Source organism: Lathyrus oleraceus, chromosome 4, assembly GCF_024323335.1.
Source record: "Lathyrus oleraceus cultivar Zhongwan6 chromosome 4, CAAS_Psat_ZW6_1.0, whole genome shotgun sequence".
NCBI lineage: Eukaryota > Viridiplantae > Streptophyta > Magnoliopsida > Fabales > Fabaceae > Lathyrus > Lathyrus oleraceus.
The window spans coordinates 458660536-458668734 of NC_066582.1; positions in this window are offsets into that span (position 1 = coordinate 458660536).

Below are 8199 nucleotides of genomic sequence, written 5' to 3' on the forward strand. Positions count from 1 at the left end.
ACGGATGAGTAACCGTCATCGGTTAAGATGAACAACAAGGTTAACTTTGCAAAAGGGGAGAACAAAGGATTTATAACTACCGAATACTGGGTAGAAGACCAAAGACTCTGGTTGAGGAAACAAGAGGTTTACCACTACCGACTACTGGGTAGAAAACCAAAGACTCAGCTGAGGATAAAATTGCTAGCATACGGCAATTATCCCCAAGAAAGCACAGACTCCGCTAGGGAATCAAAAACAACATAGGATTTACAACTACCGAATACTGGGTAGAAGACCGCAAAATCCACCATCAACCAGAATGAACCACAAAGGTTACCTCTGCTAGAGGAAAACAGATAGGACTTACATCTACCGGATACTGGGTAGAGGGCCACAACTCTGATGAGGATAACAGAATTAGGGTTTACGACTACCGAATACGGGGTAGAAAACCAAAGCCTCTGCGTGGGGAGTGAAAGGATCACAATTCCATACGGGGAAACAAAATAGGGTTTATAACTACCAGTTACCGGGTAGAAAACCACAAACTGCTGGAGAGCAAGAAAATAGGATTTACAACTACCGAATACTGGGTAGAAAACCAACGACTCTTGCTGAGGAAAAAAAAGTTCACAACCACAGATTCCACAAAAGGAAAAAAGGTATACAGGATTTACAACTACCGGTTGTTGGGTAGAAAACCAAAAAGATAGGACTTATAACTACCGGTTACTGGGTAGAAGGCCCAAAAAAGATTCCGCTGGGGATAAAATGAATTATTGTCGGTTACTGGGCAATTTAGTCATTTATTCCACAGGGAAGCACAAGAGACAGTTGAAAAAAGGCCAATTCAGGATCAAACCAAAAAGGAAAACTGAACCAAGACTCGTCCTAATGAGGATATAACTCAATAGGGAAAACCCATCCCAATATATGTGTTGGGAGGAAACGGAAAAAAACCGTCATCCACGAGGATATATCTCAGTGGGGAACTGCAGAAGAAAAGACAGACACTTTCTGCCTAAGGGGTTGACTCTATACTGAGAGATTAAACACCCGACATCTGCTTGGGGAGATCTACTGGAAAGATCTATATCACCAATAGCAGAAGACAACAGACAAAAGATATATGGCAAGAAATGCAACACGAATATCTAAATGTTGAAAGTATGCATGAATATGCGTGATTTATGTTTGATGAATGCTGACAAAACAGACATTTCTAACACAAACAGGTCCAGGAATCAAAAACCCAGTACTACACTTCCAAAGGAAAACCCAAGAAAACCAACTGGAAAGCCAATCTGCTGGAGATCTGAATGCTAAAAAGAAAAGATATGATGGGGAACAAAAGATTAAAGATATCAAAGAAATCACAAAATCTCTGAGTGATGGATCATCAGTCAACCCAACCGGGGAACAAAAGTTCACAACAGGCAGCAACTACCACGAAAGCTACTCTATTGGGGAAATGGAGAAATCCCGAGATTTCTGCCGAGGGATCATCAGTCTCAACTGGGAAACAAGAGGTCACTGCACAAGCAAGAACTGCTGAAGAGAACCGAACACACAAGTAGAATCTGGCCGCACAAGCAACTCTACTGGGGATACTGTCAGTCACTCCATTGGGGATAGATTCACTGAGGGAAAATAGATCACACAAGTAGATTCTGCATACAAGCCACTCTACTGGGGATCAAAAGCATCAGGAAATCAACCCAATCTCTGCAGGGGAGAAAACCACTCACAGGTACAATCCACCACCACCAATCTACTGGGGATTTATCTGAGGCAGAGAAGGAGAACTGGGGATCAACCACCAAATACCGAACCTTCCAAAAGGAACCACAACTGCTGAGGAGGCAAGAATCACTGCTCTGCTGAAGGGAAAAGAGGTATAAACCTCAACAAGCATCCTGATGAGGAGAGGCAGCATAGATGAAGTACATCATACTAACAACTCCGCCGGCGACTTCACTGAGGAGAATGACGAAGTAACGGGGTGTCAACCCACCAACTACTGAATCTTCCAAAAGGAAGGCAACCGTGCTGGGGAGAGAATGCTGCAAGAGAGGAAAACTGAAGTTTCCAACAAGCACTCTGATCTGGGAACACAAAATCTCAACAGAAGCTCTGCTTGGGGAACAACCCCAACAACAATCTGGAGAAAGAGGATACAGCCATGCCAGGAATATGAACAAATGTCTTACCCTGTTGGAAATCATGCCACCCTTGGGAGAGCACTGACAAATTCCTAAGTATCCTTTCATCATTGTGAACGTTCACTTTGTTTAAAACAATTTTGAAAAATTTGTTTGTTTAAAACAATGACATTTTATCAATTAAAACATGCAAAACATTTGTTGAATTGAAACAAATAAGAGTGCAAATAATTGGATAAAAGCTCAAATTTATTTGATGGAATGGTAGCCCGCAAAGGGAAAGACTCCATAGATCTGTACAAATTTGAAATCGGTGATATATATTGGAAGAGGGCTACATTGAACATAATGACCATTTCTCTACCAATTTGAATCCAATGTATTTGAAGCTTCAGTTGATGACGACTGAGCGAGAATCTCTGACGAAAAGACAGTTGCGGAACAGAAAGTCTTGTCAGGATGCAGTTACTTGCCAAATCCCTAATTTTTGCCTAGATTGCCCCAGGGTGAGGTACTCAATCTAGCGGGATGCAAATTCACTTTTTTCAAGTCTCTAACTTTTGCCTGGATCGCCCTTTCGGGTTTTCCACCGAGACGCTCATTTTTGCCTAAGCCGCCCTTTCGGGTTTTCAACTTAGCGAGCTATTCTGTTTTTATTTCTAGGCAAAGTATTTCTTGACTGCATCTGAATTCACAGGACGAGTGAAATCCTCCCCATCCATTGTTGTGAGCATCAGAGCACAGCCTGAAAAGGCTCTCTTGACAACATATGGACCTTCATAGTTTGGAGTCCACTTGCCCCTGGAATCGGGCGCGAAAGACAAAACTTTCTTGAGCACCAGGTCACCTTCTCGGAACACACGAGGCTTGACCTTCTTATCGAATGCTTTCTTCATCCTCTGCTGATATAACTGACCATGACACATGGCAGTCAATCGCTTCTCTTCAATCAAATTCAGTTGGTCATAACGACTCTGAATCCATTCATCATCAGTCAACTTGGCTTCCATCAAGACTCTCATTGATGGGATCTCCACCTCTACTGGGAGAACAACCTCCATGCCATAAACAAGGGAGAAAGGGGTTGCCCCTGTTGAAGTGCAGACAAATGTACGATATCCATGCAAAGTGAATGGAAGCATCTCATGCCAATCTTTGTACGTAACTGTCATCTTCTGGATAATCTTCTTGATGTTCTTGTTAGAAGCTTCAACAACCCCATTCATCTTGGGTCTGTAAGGAGAGGAATTATGGTGTGCAATCTTGAACTCAGTGCACAACTCTTCCATCATCTTATTGTTCAGATTAGATCCATTATCAGTAATGATCTTATCTGGCACACCATAACGGAAAATAAGCTGATTCTTGATAAACTTCACGACCACCTGCCTGGTCACAGTCGCATACGACGCCGCTTCAACCCATTTGGTGAAGTAATCAATTGCTACGAGAATAAACCTGTGTCCGTTGGACGCTTTCGGTTCAATCGTGCCGATCATGTCGATTCCCCACATAGAGAAAGGCCATGGTGATGAAATCACATTCAGAAGTGTCGGAGGAATATGAATCTTGTTTGCATAAATCTGACACTTGTGGCATTTCTTCACATATTTGCAGCAGTCAGACTCCATTGTCAGCCAATAGTAGCCTGCTCTCAGCATCTTTCTAGCCATGGCATGTCCATTGGAATGAGTACCAAATGAACCCTCATGGACCTCAGTCATCAACAGGTCTGCTTCGTGTCTATCCACGCATCTGAGCAAAACCATGTCAAAATTTCTCTTATAAAGCACTTCACCACTGAGGTAGAAACTGCCCGACAACCTTCTCAGAGTTTTCCTATCTTTCACAGATGCCCCAGGCGGGTAGACCTGGTTCTGGAGGAAATTCTTGATATCAAAATACCAAGGCTTATCATCTTGTACTTCTTCAACTGCAAACACGTGAGATGGTCTATCCAAGCGCATCATAGTGATATTGGGAACTTCATTCCAATATTTGACTACAATCATGGAAGCGAGCGTGGCAAGAGCATCTGCCATTCGATTATCCTCTCGAGGGATATGATGAAAGTCAACTTCTGTAAAGAACGTTGAAATCCTCCTCGCATAATCTCTATATGGAATGAGACTGGGTTGGTTCGTCTCCCACTCTCCCTTGATCTGATTGACAACCAGGGCCGAATCACCATACACATCAAGATGCTTGATCCTTAGATGAATGCATTATTCTAATCCCAAAATGCAGGCTTCGTACTCAGCCATGTTATTCGTGCATTTGAAAGTTAGCCTTGCTGTAAACGGAATATGTGTGCCCTGAGGAGTAATGATTACTGCCCCAATTCCATTTCCATACTGATTTACAGCGCCATCAAACACCATCGTCCATCTGGAACCAGGTTCCGGACCTTCATCAAGTGTAGGCTCATCACAATCTTTCATTTTCAAATACAGAATCTCCTCATTTGGGAAGTCATACTAAACAGACTGATGATCTTCAATCGGCTGGTGCGCTAAATGGTCAGCCAAGATACTACCTTTGATAGCTTTATGAGCTCGATACTCAATATCATACTCAGATAACAACATCTGCCAACGGGCAATCCTCCCAGTTAAAGCAGGCTTCTCGAAGATATACTTGATTGGATCCATTCTGGATATCAGCCAAGTTGTATGATTTATCACGTACTGGCTCAAACGCTTAGCAGCCAAAGCACAACACGTCTTCTCAAGCATAGAGTATCGAGACTCACAATCGGTCAACTTCTTACTCAGGTAGTAAATAGCAGATTCTTTCTTCCCTGATTCGTCTTGCTGATCGAGTACACAACCCATCGAGTCTTCAAGAACAGTCAAATACATGATCAGAGGTCTTCCTTTTACAGGCGGAGACAAGATCGGAGGTTCAGACAGATATTCTTTGATACTGTCGAAAGCTTTTTGGCAATCCTCGGTCCAATCATGAGATTGATCTTTCCGGAGGAGCTTGAATATCGGCGCACATGTGGCAGTCATGTGGGATATAAATCTGGAAATATAGTTCAAGCGGCCAAGAAAACCTCGGACTTGCTTTTCAGTTTTGGGCGCAGGCATCTCTTGTATTGCTTTGACCTTTGCAGGATCAACTTCAACACCTCTCTCGCTGACAACAAAACCCAATAACTTGCCGGAACGGACTCCAAATGTACATTTGTTCGGATTCAGACGAAGCCTGAACTTCCTCAGACGCTGAAAAAGCTTCAACAAATACTCAACATGTTCAACTTCCGTTCGGGACTTAGCAATCATGTCATCGACATAGACCTCTATCTCCTTGTGCATCATATCATGAAACAAGGTAGTCATAGCTCGTTGATACGTGGCTCCGGCGTTGTCTTCTCCATATCCTCGGGTGCCATCTTGAATGTTGTCAGTCGATAACAGAATGTTCCCCAAGGTGTGATGAATGTTGTCTTCTCCATATCCTCGGGTGCCATCTTGATTTGATTATATCCGGAAAATTCATCCATAAACGAAAAGACTTTGAATTTAGCTGTATTATCTACCAACATGTCAATGTGTGGTAGAGGAAAATCATCTTTCGGACTAGCTTTATTCAAATCTCTGTAATCAACACATATACGGACTTTTCCGTCCTTCTTAGGCACAGGCACAATATTGGCCACCCATTGAACATATGTAGAAGTCACTAGAAACCCCGCATCAATTTGCTTCTGAACTTCCTCTTTGATCTTCACTGCCATATCTGGATGAGTTCTTCTGAGCTTCTGCTTCACAGGCACGCACTCAGGCTTCAAAGGCAGGAAATGTTGCACAATATCTGTATCTAGACCCGACATATCTTCGTACGACCAAGCGAAGATATCGGAATATTCTCGTAGCAAACTGATCAACCCCTTCTTGACAGACTCTTCAAGGAGTGCCCCAATCTTCACTATCCGAACACAATCTTCAGACCCCAAGTTGATTGTTTCCAGATTCTCAAGGTACGGCTGAATGACCTTCTCTTCATGCTCAAGAAGATGGGTAATCTCATCAGGAATCCCTTCAACGTCATCTTCCTCTACTTCGAATACAGGGAATTCCAAATTGGGAGATGGCGTTGGATCATTATGTTCAATGGGTTTTAGAATCAACCTGCATAATGATTTTGGATAATAAAAAACTTTAGAATTTAAACAAACAAATCATTATGCAGATGAAAAGATTTCTTTTATTCTTGTTTTTAGGGTTTTTTGTGATCACCGATTTCATGCAAAAAAAGCAAAAAGTGAAAACAAATGGAAAAACAAACATTTGACATGAATTTATTGAATGAAATATCATTGTATAAATGCTGCCAACAATGTCATCACTTCTCCTTTTGGCATGGGAGAAGGGTTTTTTTAACCAAGTGAACATATTACTTTGATCTATGAATGACTGTAGGAACATCTACAGCGACCCAATTGTGGCAGATCCCGCCAGGGATAACAAAGTTGCCAGTATCCTCTGCATCCTCTTCCAAGATAGCAGCAGCTTCCTCAACTTGATCGGCGTGGATGAAGCCTCCACTCTTGAACAACCCTTTCTCATTGAAGACCCCAGAAGAATAGCCAATGCCAGCCCGGGACTTATTATCTTCAAGCTCGATCATCTTTCCTAAACCAGCAACTGCACCACATTCGATGGCCAGTTTTGCATCACGATAGGAAGCAAATGAAGGAGACTTCTTCTCAATCGGCTCAGCTATAGACAACGCTTGGAAAGGCGTTCCAACTTCATCCTCTTCATTAATATATGAGAAAGAAGATAAGTGGCTAACCAGGAGAGCCTTTTCTCCCCCTACCACAACCAGTTTCTTATTCTTGATGAATTTCAGCTTCTGGTGTAGGGTGGATGTCACGACGCCAGCCTCGTGAATCCATGGTCTACCAACGAGACAGCTATAAGATGGGTGGATATCCATAACCTGAAAGGTAACTTGGAAATCACTTGGTCCAATCTTGATTGGGAGATCAACTTCCCCAATCACAGTCTTACGTGACCCATCGAAAGCTTTCACAACAACACCACTCTGCCTCATGGGAGGCCCTTGATACGACAATCTAGAAAGAGTGGTCTTCGGAAATACATTCAAAGATGACCCAGTGTCCACCAATACATTGGACATGGTGTCGTTCTTGCAATTCATGGAAATATGTAAAGCCATGTTGTGGTCTCTTCCCTCCTCAGGGAGATCAGCGTCACAGAAAATCAAAGTGTCGCAAGCAGTAATATTTGCAACAATGCTGTCAAATTGTTCAATAGTGACATCGTGATCAACATAAGCCACGTCCAAAACTTTCTGCAGAGCCTCCCTATGGGGTTCTGAATTCAGAAGCAAAGATAACACGGAGATTTTGGACGGCGTTTGTAGAAGCTGGTCTACAACGTTGTACTCACTCTTCTTGATGAGCCTTAGCATCTCATCACAGTCTTCATGCACAGTGCCGCTAGGGCCAACAGAAGAAGTAGGAGTTTTTTGTACAGAGGAGGGTTTAACAGCAGGTGCCGGGTACGGAGGATTAACAGCATTCCCCACCGGACGAACATCAGAATCAGCCCTAGCCTGAGGCTTCGGCGCTGAAAACACACAACCACTACGGGTCAATCCGCTTACATCAGCAATATTAACAACGGAGGATGAAGGCAAAGGCACTTCTTTCCCATCTTCCACAACAACAGGATTATAGGGGAAGGGAACAACTCTATCTGAAGAATAAGGCACAGGGCCTGCAGGCTTGATAATCAGCGAAGGAGAAACCTTCTGCTTGCTACTATCATATCGGATGACAACAGGCTCAGGAATCTTGAACACCGGAGAAATCACATTCACCCTGGTTCGTCTTTATCAACATTTCTGTTTTGAAGAATCTCGATAGTCCCCTCATCCAACAGCTCCTGCAGCTCTCTACGCACTTGGCGGCAACCCAATCTATTGACGGAGCAGATACGGCATTTGTCATGGTTGTGCTCTATATGACTGTAATCACACAGTAGACGATGCAACTCAACCAATGATTGTCGAATATGGC